This window comes from Chroicocephalus ridibundus, chromosome 5 (assembly GCF_963924245.1).
Source record: "Chroicocephalus ridibundus chromosome 5, bChrRid1.1, whole genome shotgun sequence".
Classification (NCBI taxonomy): domain Eukaryota; kingdom Metazoa; phylum Chordata; class Aves; order Charadriiformes; family Laridae; genus Chroicocephalus; species Chroicocephalus ridibundus.
Genome location: NC_086288.1, coordinates 73298061 through 73312484, shown reverse-complemented (window position 1 = coordinate 73312484; position 14424 = coordinate 73298061). Strand labels below are relative to the sequence as shown.

The following is a 14424-nucleotide window of genomic DNA, read 5'->3' as shown; positions in this document are numbered from 1 at the left end:
ATTAGGAATTGTATTGGTGTAAACACTTGTGCTTAGTAAAAGTTTGGAAAGCAGTTTGTTCGATGTGCTAAGTAGCACGCTAGTGCTGTGATGCACCTCCAGAAAAATTGTAGAAGGCAAAACGGGTCTTTTCCTTGATGTTTCTAAGAACCTTAGGCTGGCATTAACTAATACACTCAAAGTTGGTTGTGTGAGACAACTGGAAAATGCATAAGCTTTTGCTAGTGTTTTCTGTAGCAGCTTATAGAACTTTTTCTGACTGCAGCCTTTTATTTCATAAATTAAGCTCATCACACCAGCAGAGAGGAGTATAGTTAAAAAAAAAAAATCAGAAGAGTGCAACCACTTAATGGAGCGAATATGCACGTGGGTATATATTAACTGTTTCGCAGTTTGATGTATTCCATTAACTGTTGGATGTTTTCCAGTCTACTTTTACTGTATGGATCCATCTTGTACTTTTTCCACTATCTTCTTCCTGACAATTATACTGCTCTCCGGAATTATTGTTTTTATGGGAATTGTATTTACGGTAAATGTGTTAATCCAGGCTCTGCAGACTTTATTAGTTGGGCTAAGGCATCCTGTACAGCCAAACATCTGCAATGAAAATACTTTTCCAAGGTATTCATGTTATGGTACAGTATGGCATTTTTTTTTAATGGGCTTTTTCAAAAATATCTTTGAGTACGGTTCTGCAGTCTCTTTAGTTAGACACACCAAAGCGGCTCTGCTGAGGACTGTCCTCGGTTCTCTTTTGACAGCCCTTGTTAGAAGAAAATCTGAAGTAGGTTCCTGATGAATACTGGTGTTGGTAGTTTTTACCCTGGAGAGGCAGTGAGAGCTCTGCTCTTTTCCTACTGATCAGAAGAACTGACTCCATGCAGAAGCCTATGTATCACCAGAGTAAAAGTGATAGACATCATCAATATTTTATCGAAATACAGAATCCGTGGAAGCTCCATGAAGGATGCAAATTGTCCACATGATCTGTACTTTAGCACGGAGAAGTAAGGAAAATTATCAGATCTTGTATGTTTTCCAGAGATGCATATTGAGCCATTCTGACTGGAAGGGGGGAAGAATAGAAAACAGTGATGCTAAAAGATTTGTATCCTATTTGTGTTAAACGCCACTGAACTATGATTCTGCTCAGATTTGTTTCTGACAGCTGGAGTGTCTATTTACAGCCTGTAGATGAAATGCACTCTCCAATAACTAAAGCACTTTGCATCTTTCACAGAAGCATTCATGGGTTTGATGATGTGCAGGTATTGCTAAACCCTGGTTGTGGTTCTCCAACACAATGCCAGTAAATCAAATCAGTGTTTGCAGAAAGATGGCATTTTATGAAATTTAATTTCCTTTATCAAAGGACACTTTCCACTTACAAAGCGCTACCGTTTAATGTGATTAAAGAACAGCTGTATAGAGGACCTGTATCCATTACTGACTAGTAACAGCTATCAAATAGCAACAGCACAACTGCAGGTTTGGGTATCGAACAGTAGCAAAGGGGGCTGCATGTAATTTATTTACTCAAAAGGCAATACCTTTGCTGTCTGGCATCACTTTTCAACAAAGTAATCTTTAAAGTAGATGAAAACAAGTTAGACAGTAATTTAATACAAGCAATGTGTAAGCCAGGAGGTGAAATAGCATTTCATCTGTATAGTAGATCAATAAAAGAAAGTCTTAAGTAAAATTAGTCTGTTCGGTCAGAGTAATTAAGTTCTAAGATTGTACCAGGGTGCAATTACTTCTTACAAAGATAAGAACCAATGTACTTGGAAAAGTCTAGTACACCTGACACATAGGTTTTGTTCTTACAGCTATGAAAAGCAGTCTTAAATGCTCCAAATTTCTGTATCAAATTGAGAAAGCAACAAGGTTAATTTAGATAAATAGCCTGTATTCTTTTATTCATTCTAAAGTGAAGGTAAAGGCTTTTGAAAGAATGAAGCAAGCGCCTATTTAAAATTGAAAGGATATTGAAATGATAAATTAGTGTTATATTGCTTTCGAGCTTCTGATTAGCAAGATGACATTAATACTTCTATTGACACAAATAATTCCTATCAAAATAATTCTTTTGAACTTTTTTACAAGTTAAAAAAAATCGTGTGCTTGTGCTTTGGATAAAAATATTTCTGACAGCTACATCCTTCTATGTGTTCAATAAGTAGAACTTGCACTGAAAACCTTGTGTAGACGTTTACAGATCACCTCACCAAGGCAATACAAAATCAGCTCTCCCTGGGTTGATTATGACACTGTTTTTTTTTATTTTTAACCTCTGCTTAAAGCCTGCCAGGCAAGATGGAAGACTGTAGAGTCTCCATCTTTACTGGTAGATCCATGTTAGGCATACGAAAATCTTTCTTCCTTCTATTTAAACTCATTGGTTCTTACACTATCTGCTATAAAGATGGGGAACATCTCTGTTCTTGCTTTTGACATAGTTAAATATTATCATACTCTTCCCTCAATGGTCTTCCTTCACCTTCTGCCCTTTCAGTTAAGCAACTGTAAATTCTTTTCATTTCTCTTGAAATAAAATCTTCAAAATTCTACTCTAGATAAGGTCATTACCTGCTATTCAGGTTGTGCTCATGTTTGAACTTTCTAGGATGATGTTTATTCTTTTGGTTTGTCTTTTAAGTAGCTCAGATTCTTGGGTGTTGTATCCCTGCTGGGACAGTTTCAAAAGAAGGTGTGGTAAGCACGCAGGCCCCTTCGTGACTTGCTGGTTAGGGCACTTGCACGGAGTTGGGAAATAAAGGTGGCATTTCAAGGGAAGGGAGTCGAATTTGTCTTCCACACCCTGGATGAAAGCTGGAATTTATAGAGAAGAAAGGTATGACTGTACCTGTTGCGAGGTAGCTAACAAGAAAGCTGTAAGTGCCAAGACAAATGGAGTCACTTGAAGGATTTTGGAAAAGAAACCTGTATTTTCTGGTCCACTCTTGCATTTTGAAAATGCTAGCTGGCAAAATTATCAACCTTGCCATCGATTGAACACCCATGAATACGTATGGAAGCAAATCTAGAGGTATGTAGGGAACTTCATTTTTGTTTTGTTGATTGCTTCAGAGGTTTTCTGAGTCTAGACATTAGCTAAGGCTTAGGAGAGGTGCTTTTCATTTGGGTATCTAAAATGTATTAAAGTCTTATTTTTAACTTGTTGGGTTTGCATTGGTTTTAGATCCAGACATAAATCTTGCTTTGTTTTGCTTTTTATCTGTAAATGAGGTGAGGGAAGTGCTGGATGATTTAATAAAGGATGATGTACTCGCTTAGTCCAGTAATGGAGTTGTATGAACATCCTTCTTACAGCTCCCCTAAAGTGGTTGGTTGAATACCAGGACACTTCTTCACCCTTTGTCATATTCACTGCCATAACCCTGCCAGATCTGTCTCTTTTTCAGCCGACATATCAATTTGCTCTCATGTTTGTTGTCTATTATTTCAGGTGACCACACACATTCTCTAAGGGTTTTGGGTTTTTTTTTTTTGCTCATAAATCTTGATAATAATCACTATAAACATCACCGCTCTTTGTCCGAGAGCTTGTAGGAAGCTATTTTTGACATTATTGGGTTAACATATTACAGAGATTCTTCATTAGATCTGTGCTGCCAATATACAGGGGGAAATGAGTGATTGCCAGTGGGGCGGATGTGCATCTGCTTTTTACGCAGCTTACCATTTAGGATTAAGAAACACTTAAATAAATTTTTTTAGGCAAGGATTGGCATGCTTGACTTTGAGTTTCTGCTTCTCAGATTAAATGGTTAGAATCGCAAATAGATTCAGCCACGCTGTTTTGCCACACCCATATAGACTAAATAAGCAATTTTCTCATATTTACCTTTTGTGACTCTCCTTTTTGATATACATAAAGTGTATACCTGTACACATGCATACATACTCTTTCCCTGTAAAGCAGACTGCAGTTTTCAGCCTATTTGTCAAAGCTTTAGCATATAGGAAATATTTTAATCCGCGTGACCGTATGTATGTACGTGTACTTACTCCCTGCGTCTAAACCTAATCATCCAAAAGCTTGTGACAGTAAATGTAGAGTGGTTTCCTTGTCTGCAGCAGCATTCTTTGAAAGGAAAGATTCCCTGGTGAATTCATTATTCCAGGGAAGTCCCACCCCCACGAAACTGCTGTAGAGACATAACAGGATTACTGCTCAAGAGTTTACTAGGATGCAAGTAAAATTGTTCCAGTCAGGCAGAAGCAAGCATCTCTGACTAAGGTAGGAGAATGCTCTCTTTTATGCACCTCATGACAAAATAAGGAAGCATTTCTAATTTTTCTGTGAATAAAATTCCTTTAGATATTGCAGCATCAGTTTAATTTACATGGAAAAAAAAATAGTGATCTTTAAAATACTCTAAACTTGGCTCTGTAAATATCTTGTTAGTGCTGGAGTATTCCCATTCTAACAAACAGTAGATGTGAGGATTGCTTTAGAGGAAATATAGTTCAAAAACATTTAAAAATAGTGAAGAGGGGGCTTTTGTACTTAATAGATTAAATTAGTTATGATTTTGAGAGATGATATTTAGGATTCGTTTGTTGCTTAACATTGTTTCCTTGTATCTTACAATTTCATAGCAGCAAGGAAATGACAATATTAGTTTCAAAATATTGTCCATTGTATGTTATACCTTGAAAAACAGATACATATTTTATCTCTGAATCAGTGTTTTGATAATAGTAATTTGTTATACTTATAGAAAGGGCTTGATACAAATCCTCTAACTTTCTTAATTAGCTAATGTGTCAAATGTATTCATGTAATTCTAGGAAAACAAATTAGGTGGATCTAATAACCTAATGGCATAGAAGCACTCTCAATGTAGAGCTGACTAATCGATGTGGTGACAAATGAAATGATCTGTGGCCTTCAAGGTTAGGAGTTAATTGAATGGACAGTATTTTTTTTTTTTTTTTAAACAGCTGCTCATATATTCCTAATGGAGAGCTTGGTTTTATTCTTCCTTAAAGTAATTGCACATTCATCCTTAATTGAAATTCCCTGGTTTTATCCAGCAAGTTGCTTTTAGGCAGGGCAAGGGTCTTTGACATTTATACTTTGGAGATTTAAGTTGTCAATATGATGTATAGAGTACCTACTTGTAACTATAAGCGACAAAATCATTTTAACCTGCACTTAAAATGTTTCCCTACTCTCAGATTCTAAAAGCATAAGTGAGTGCTGGGAAATATCTCAATTTATGAAATTTATTCCATGTTTCAGACACTGTTTGCTCTCCACATTACTGTATGAGGAAATATAATACAGTTTAATTTTGTTGGAGAAGTAGATTTTTATTTATTTGTATAACCAGCTACATACAGCATAAATTACTTCAGTGACAGTTAGGTTGAGAAGACTATGTAATAAGATCTAGACTCTTACTAGAGTTGTAGTCTGAATCCTAGTAAGTCGTCTTATTAGGATTCAGACATCAGAAATGTCATAACAATTATTAATGTTCAAGTGATCATCCATGTCTCAAAAAAATTAGGAGAGACAGCTGTTTTTCCTTCACTTCCCCCAGCTGCTCCATCTCTGGGGGATACAGGGATCAGAATTACCTTCATTTTTGACTGCTAACCCTGCACACCCCCTCGTGTTCGGTGGAATCCCATATCTGTCAGTCAGTTCTGGCTCTGAGCAACCCAATCTGGCTGAAGATGTCCCTGCTCATTGCATGGGGGTTGGTCTAGGCGATCTTTGGAGGTCCCTTCCAACTCAAACTATTTTATGATTCCATGTCTTCTCATTGCTCCTCCAACAGCAGCCATCCTGAAAGTCTTGTTTTAACATCTTCTAAGACTGGGGAAAGGAGCTGAACAAAGATTAAGAAAAAATGCTGTTCGGCTGCAGAAGCGTAAATGTAGTCAATAAGTCATGTACAGATGGCGTTACAATCAGAACACCAGTGAAATGCAAAATTAAAACAGTGAGAGATAGCAAGGAACCGTCTGCTGCCAGTGCTCCATCCACCTGTCCATCTTACGACAAGCTGTACAGGAGTTTGGCATGAGATAACAGCATCAGCCCATGCCTCAGGGCTGGCTGATGAACTGATGAAGTAGATGGTGTCGTGATCAGGAATAGGGGTGGAGCTATACCCAAAACCTGGCATACAATTTTAGTACAGAGATATCTAAATGACTCTTCAAAGTTGGGGAGGGAGGAGGGTGTCTCGGTGGCAAGCAGGTACTGCAAAAATTACTGCCACTGGACAGCTTGGCAGCCCTACTTTCACCCTTCAAACCGAGGACTTTTTCTGGATTGACCTAAACACGCTGTGGTTCAGCGTGTGCAGCGGCATACGAATATGTGCCAAATAGCGTGACAGGCAGATTGGCTTTGCTGCCTGTGGTTTTTGGGGCTCCCTTATGCTAAATCCAGAAAACAATAGCTCATCTATATCACTGCATCTACTGAAAGTTTGGTATACTATTGCTATTTGATAAAATAAACAATTTGCTTTACCAGGTGAAACTTTAAACGGAATAAATTGCTGATAAGGAACTAGAAACTGTTTCTCTCTCAGCACCCAAGTTAATTTCAGAACATCACTAGTGGCGCACAAATTTTGAGCGTGTTTTTGGGGGTATGTGAATTTTAGATAAACAACTTGATTCTACTATTGCCAGATCCAGCTTTTGCCTCCCGGGCTCTTGAGCAGGGGCTTATTACGTTTCAGCTGCTCGGTTTCCAGGAGGTACCGTGCAATGCAGCAACACGACCAGTGCTCTCCGCCGCTACCTCACACTAACAAAGCTGTACCTGAGTACATGCAAGCACGTAGTTCTTTTGTTTCTTGATTTATATAGAGTTTGGACATACTCGACACTGACAGGACTGCTTGCTAGCCTTCGCAGGCTTTATTCCCCAATCATGCTTTGTCTGTTGACGAAATAATTTTATTTTTCCAATAGCCTTTGGACCTCTGTTTTTTCCCCATGGATCCTATAGCTCATTTCACTGCACTCCAGTGGTTAACGCATCTGTCAATTGAGCAGGTTCCCTCCATTCCCATTCCTGTAGCTTGGAAAAAAGCTTTGGGAATGGTATCCCAGAACCGTGCAGTGAAATAAAGTCTGATTCCTTGGAAACTTGACACCGAACAATAACTTGTCCTTTGCTTTTTGCACTTGAATGTCATCCATACCCAAAAAAGTGTTAAAAAATTCCACGATTCTGTTTGATTTATTCTCTTCCCCGCCCCCCCCGCCTTTGAAACAAAGCAGAAAACACAAAGGTCTTTTGCACACTTTGGACTAAAAGTGGCTTTCCAGAGTGAGAAACAAAAAGAGGAAGAAAGGGGGGGAGGGGAAACCAAAGGAAGAGCCTTCTTCTGTCTAAAACATATATCCACAAATAGTTATCCCACATACTAATATTTCATTTTTTATATTGGTAAGCTACATAGAAAAGGATCTCCTACAAGCTTAATTCTACGTCTTTCCCTATCTCTCACTCTGGCCAAAGTGCAATCTCACTATATAGTGAAAAGATAAGTTCCATACCTTAAAAATTCATGGAGGCATGCCAAACGCAAACATATCGTGTAGGGGGAGGGAGAAATCATTCCACCCTTCCCATGCCTGGCAAGGAAAGAACCTCTGTTACCACTTTCGTTTACTCCAGTGTGAAATGCTATCCTGCCACTAATCCACAGGTTTTACGGTGGGGTAAAAGAGTATATTTGTCAATATATGTCTCCATGATGAAATCACCTTCAGCAATCCATTCTATAGCACTCTTAATGCTAAATAATAATAATAAAAAAAATGTGCACTGCAGAATGCAAATTTGAAGGGGAGAATGGATAGGGTTGGTTTGGTTGTTGTTTTTTTCTGCCTTTTTATTTTTTAATCCGGAGTCCAGTAAAAACCTCTTTCAGCTATGTTTCAGAAAGCAAGGGGAGAATTAATAGCAGAAATGTTGACACGGTGTTGGTAATATTGTCTTCCTAAGCATCTCATCCACTCTTTCATCAGAGAAGCAGCTTTGAGCTCTTAAAAGTCCTGTGTGCTGGGTTTCTCAAATCAGCCCATGCTGACTGTGGTAAAACTGCCCCGCAGGCAAGGCTTGGAGCATGACGGAGTGATATTTTTTTTTCTCCACTTCTGTCTCTACCGAGGTCTGGTGAAAAGTGGAAAAAATGTTTATAGGAATACAGATTTTATTGATAATTTAATGTAACTTGTGTGCAGAGCCTCGAGGGCAAGCACTCTTCATAGAGTACACTGATAGTATCTTCTTAATAACCCACCTATGCCTGCTCATACCAAACTGGCTAGTATGGCTCAGTATGGCTAATAAGGCTCTTCAGTTGCTGGCTTTGATAAAGGTACCTTCGAATGACTGGGGGGATTCTCATGCTGACACTTGGCCTTATAGATGCTTACTGCAGACCACCAGGAAAAAAATCCCTCTGTTATGCTGAATATTCTGAGTTCAGTTTATATTTCCAAAATCACTGGATGATCCTTTCCCAGGAGTGAATCATACAGAAATTAAGATGCATAGTAGAAATAAACCTTTTTGGAGCATCTCCTTGCTCCACCTTGCTGTGTTCCATCTTATTTCTGCCCATCACTTGATTCATCTTTAGGGAGAAAATAACGCAGTTGCAAATGTTAGAGCCAAAGTTACTTGTTAATGCAGTGATTGGTCTGGAAATCTCCAGCCATCCAGTAGCTAATGGCAAGTAGAAGTGCATAAGCTGTATTTATTCTGTTACTTGTTGTTTCAGTGTGTGGTATTTTTTTCCCATGCCTGGTTGTCTCTTAAGTGTTTGAAACAAGAAAACTTTGAAGTGCAATGCCTGTTCTCGCATAGAAAACCATCCCATAATGCCAAAAGGCTAGTAAATATGTAGAAGAGTATGGAATAGTAGTGTAGCATATAGCTAAAGCATATTTTGGAGAATCCTCTTCTTTTGAAAATAGAAATTTGTAATAAAATAGAAGTGAGATGTTCCGGCAGTTGAATACTGCATGTAGAGCCATAACAGGGAAGCAGCAGAAAGAAATCAAATTTCCTCCTTCATACCTACCGTCTATGTAGCAGGCACCCCCGTCCACTCTACTATCTTTGTTCTGGCATAAGGTAATTTCATATTGATTAACTTGAAGTCATAATAATGAAGTATTTACCTTTTAAGTAAATCTTCCTGTGTGATAAAACCATTGATATAGTACAAATATGTGCGTATGTATCAAAGGACTGTACGTGCTACTTGAGGTCTAACAATTACCAACAAAGAAAATCTGTTCTTGGATGGAGATGGAAAGACTTAGTTTTCGATTATATATGGATGTATATTCACCAAAAATCAAACAAATGTGCAAGTTCACAAGATTTAAAACTTGTTTCTTAATAAACTGTAAGCTAACGAGGTCTTTGCATCCCAAACTTTATGTATGGTTGTGTATTATACAGATGCATAAATCAGTGTGTTTTGTCAGATGTAGAACAAATTGTGTACTATTTGAACCATACATAAAGATACAGATATATTTAGACTTCTAGATTTCACCATGCAAACATTAGCATAGCAGAGTGTGAAGCTATGAATTCAGATATTGGTACATATATTTCCAAGGAAAACTCTGGAATCAACTTTTGTCATGCGTATGACAATTCTGATACAGGTCTTTGTACAAGGTGAGAATCATTCTTTAGTCTTTTGAAATGCAAAGATATCTTTGAAATGCAATACGGTTCTGTACCACCTAAGTAAGATGTGCTTTTGAAAAGATGATAAGACAACGTATCACAATCTGTATTGACGCATGTGGGAGCAACGAGGTAGCTATTCATTATCTCTGTAATAATGCATTTATTTAATGTACTCATAGTTTTACCCCCGGTTTCATTTACTTTACATATAGCTTCCCTGTAGTAAAGTCCTGTCAAAAGTCTTCTAACAGTTTTAGCAACCGCTTTTACAGAACCACTCTGGATAATTTATCTACAGTGTTAATTCTATTTAGACTCCCTTAATGCTACTGGAAGTTACCCAACTTTGTTTAGCCTTATATTCACTTACTTGAGAGCTCTACTGAAATCAGCAAAAGTCACGCAGGTGTAATTATCTGTATCTTGCTAGAAACTGGTATAAACTAGGGTAATATTTTTCAGCCGTCTCTCTGCTACTCTGGGTTTGCACCTTGACTTTATACCAGGGAAACAGTTTGATCTCAGGCATATGCTGGGAGGTACCAAGGGTATCCTGCCTGAACAGAAGGACTGTTGCTCCAGAAGGGACAAAAGTAATCCTCTAGAGAGTTTCAGAGACCTTTTGGCATCTAAAAGAGCAGTAGAACCTTACGTGTAAGTAACTGAATCTCAAGCTCCATTATCCAGCGATTTTTCAGTAAATGAACGCGCTTGCCAGCACAGCTGCTTTGTTCATAAATCTAGTCTGGGGTGGCTCTTTGCCTCAACCTCGCTTTCCTATTTTAATTTGGGCTTTTAAAAGGAAAGCCTCCACAAGCACCAGTAACATAAACATGACTTACACACTCTCCGTTCCCTCTATAATAGCTGTTGACAACAGAACACCCTTGAATGCTATAGAGGGTATAGTTATGTCTAAGATTAAGAGTTGGTGGTTTGGAGCTATTAAATATAATGCTATAACTTGCTGGATTTCATGCAGTTGCTAGTCATGTTATTTATGAGTTCTATCAAACATACAATTAATGGATTTAAAGTTTGACAGAGCTGTAGTGCAGTATGGGCTTACTCCTGGCACTTCCGTATGTTGACCTTTCGTTATTTAAGTCTTCCTTCAAAGTTTTTCTGCTGACTCACTTTGGTTCTGGACTTTGATCAGGCTGAGTGGGTGATCCTTTGGACATAGAATAGAATCCTAGAATGTGTTGGGTTGGAAGGGACCTTTAAAGGCCATCTAGTCCAACCCCTCTGCAGTAAGCAGGGACATTTTCAACTAGATCAGGTTGCTCAGAGCCTCATCCAGCCTGGCCTTGAATGTCTCCAGGGATGGGGCCTCCACCACCTCTCTGGGCAACCTGGGCCAGCATCTCACCACCCTCAGTGTAAAGAACTTCTTCCTAATGTCTAATCTGAACCTGCCCTGCTCTAGTTTAAAACCATTGCCTCTCGTCCTATCGCTACATGCCCTTGCAAACAGCCCCTCCCCAGCTTTCCTGTAGGCCCACTTTAGGTACTGGAAGGGTCTGTAAGGTCTCCCCGGAGCCTTCTCTTCTCCAGACTGAACAACCCCAACTCCCTCAGCCTGTCCTCACAGCAGAGGTGCTCACGCCCTTTGATCATCTTTGTGGCCTCCTCTGGACCCACTCCAACAGGTCCATGTCCTTCTTGTGCTGAGGGTTCCAGAGCTGGACACAGTACTCCAGGTGGGGTCTCAGGAGAGCAGAGTAGAGGGGGAGAATCACCTCTCTGGATCTGATGGCCACGCTTCTTTTGATGCAGCCCAGGATGCGATTGACCTTCTGGGCTGCAAGCACACGTGCAGACATTGATCAAGATACTGCAAAGCAAAATAGCTGGGAGAAACTTCTATAGTTATTTTCCTAAATGCTGTCTTATTCTGACAATCTGAGTTGTCTTTGTCAAGGATGGGAAAAGGATTGTGAGGAGAGAAAGAAGAATGGGTTTGATTCTTGAAATAAATGAGGACAGAAAATACCACTAAGGTACTGGGTCCACCTTTTCTTTTTCTTTTTTTTTTTTTTTTTTTCTTTTTATCCCCCTTGATGTCAAGATGCAGATCTGTTACTTTGACTCAAAACAGAAACATTTTCTTTCTTTCTCATGCCAGGAGTCATCAAGTAAATCTCTGTCAGGTGAATCTAATGTTTGCAGAAAAGCAGTTCCTGTAAGAAGCATCCAATTAGCCTACTTATGTCACTTGGTACTCTGTGCCTTAGTGTTCTCTGACTGTAGATTAGTTTCTGTGCTCTAATTCCTGCCATTAATATTCACCCGCCATAAGCTTGCTTTGCTATGCATTATTTATCAAGTTTAAAAAGTGTTATAGCAAGTTTTAACTAGGAAACAAGGAAAGATGTTGTGTCTTTAACTTAAACAGCTCGCACACTGAAGAAGAAACATGAAAAACGCTATTAAAAATAAGGTAATTTTACAGATACTAGTGTCATGCTGCTTGCTTGCTTTTTTTTACCTGTCTGTATAGCCAGATGTTTCTTCCAGTGTTAATAATAGAACTAAGTTTCTATAGACTTAAATTTGGAAAATTGGACAAAAAACCCTCAAAGTATATCAAAGAGAATCTTTGCTGCCAGAAGCAGAATCAAGAAACTAACAGTTAAAGGGGCTCTTATAGATACTTCTATAGTTTCTTGTGCAGAAGGGGCTCTTATAGATGCTTCTATAGTTTGTTGTGCAGAATACAATCCAATCCTCTAAGTCATGAATGCAAATCATTAATGCAGATCTATTAGTTAGTCTGTGCTATTATTTGCTAAATAGTATTAATAATTTTGATAATACACCTGGAATTCTTTTTATAGCAAAAATAATTTTTTAGAACTTTTATTTTTACGAAGGGCATTTCCACTGGGTAAAGAAATGGAGGTATGCAGAATCCTTTGGGGGAATTCAAGCTTTTACAAGGGCACTGGATCAGGGCAGTCTCTAATTTTGGAGAGATCCCATGAAAACTGCGTTCAACGCGTTTTGGAGCTTGTTTAAACTCAGAACTCAATATAGTCACCATGAAAACACAAAGAAACAAGCGCAGGACTTCCACCCCTATGAACTTCATACAACTCATACAACTGCTGTGGGAAGGAGACAGTCACCTTCTGAAAACAGGGTAGAAGCCTGGGCACAGTCGGTTAAGTTAAAGAGCAGTAAATTGCTGCCTGCATGTATGTGATTGAAAAGTGATCTATTTATTTGAGTATTCAACTAAAAGTGACCAGGATTACCACTGGACATGTTACATCAAATATTCATTATATATCAAGTTAGGAGCAAGCTAGCTGTGTGAGTGTGTGAAAGGAGTTATTATATTATTATTATCAAGAATAATTTGAGTAAATATTTAGTCATATTTAGATGAGTGGTATGGCTACACATATGAATACTTGCAGACAGGTAGACACGCAAAAAGATGCAACTTGCAGGTATCTGGGTTGGGGTTCTGTTGACTTATGTTAACTATCTAGAGAAAGGGGTATTTAAACATTTGAGAAAGGAATTAATTCAAAGCTGTGTTTAATGTGTAACTGGTGATTGTATAATGTCACTCTTATTAAAGAATAGCCTAATGATTAGAGCACTAAAGTAAGGAATCGGATATGTGCATTATGCTCCCTTCTCTCTCTCATTTCAGGCAGAATAATGTTAAATATATAGAACATTTATAGCTATTAGTACCCCACAATACTTAATTATTTTTTTTTTTCTCCCACAAGTTACATGACTGTTCATTCTGTTGATCAGGGACGCTACTGAAGATTTAACCTCAATCTGTACACTCTTGGTGTTCAAATCTACATAAAGAAGGGGTCTGAGCTGAAGGCACTGTGGGAAGCTGGACCTGCAGTAGCTCTAATTTTAATATATTCGTTTTGACTGAAAAATACTTTTACCATTCAGAATATCTGGCATTTGGGATTCGAGAGAAAATATGTGGTGATTTGGAGAAAGTGAATATAGTTTTCTGGCCATTAGTTAAACTTTAAACTCATATAGGAATATCTTAGAGCTGATGTAATGCATGAGTTGAGGGAAATTATAAATTGCTGGAGGATATTGTCATAGACTTATCCACACTTGTGGTTTAGAAATACATCTGATGTTGACTTTGCAAAGCCAGTTGGTGTCTATGAGTCACTTTTAAGGCACTTCATAATCATATGAAAGTGAATTTGAATTTTATTGACTGATTTATCTGCTTTCTTTAGTAAATAAGTTATTTACTATTACAGATAATGATATAAAATGTAGCCTCAAAACATCTCATTTTGAAATTATAAAATGAGAAAGGTTGAATTTCTGTGTATTTGATAGTCAAATACCTTCCAAATGAAGTAAAGACATAATGATGATATGCAGTCACACCTTTAAACCAATCAAGGCATTAAAGGTTTGTGTTATTTCATGTACAAAGATGCAAGTGTGTTTTGTGTGGAAACCCACCTTATTCTACTTCTACCATGAAACATCTCCTTTAAAGGCACGTGAAGCTTCTCTAAATACAACATTTAATGCTTCAGCTGTTCAAAATCTAAAGCTTTCAAAGATTTAGGTATATAATCATGGAGCACAAATGAAAGCAAACTGGTGGTGGCTGGAAATGAACAGCTTTGTGCTTCCCCTGTGTCCTGCAGTGCACCCTGTGAATGATTCAATTTCCAAGCATT

The 14424-nt window shown here is 38.2% G+C and overlaps 1 protein-coding gene across 1 annotated transcript in view; it reads left to right on the top strand.

The window, feature by feature from the left end:
- Positions 1–4251: 4251 nt before the first annotated feature.
- Positions 4252–14424, top strand: part of DLC1 (DLC1 Rho GTPase activating protein) — a 275274-nt gene continuing 265101 nt past the window's right edge. Inside the window, exon 1 of the mRNA XM_063337039.1 lies at positions 4252–4267. The gene's annotated coding sequence lies outside the window, so the exon portion shown is untranslated. The remainder of the gene's footprint in view (positions 4268–14424) is intronic.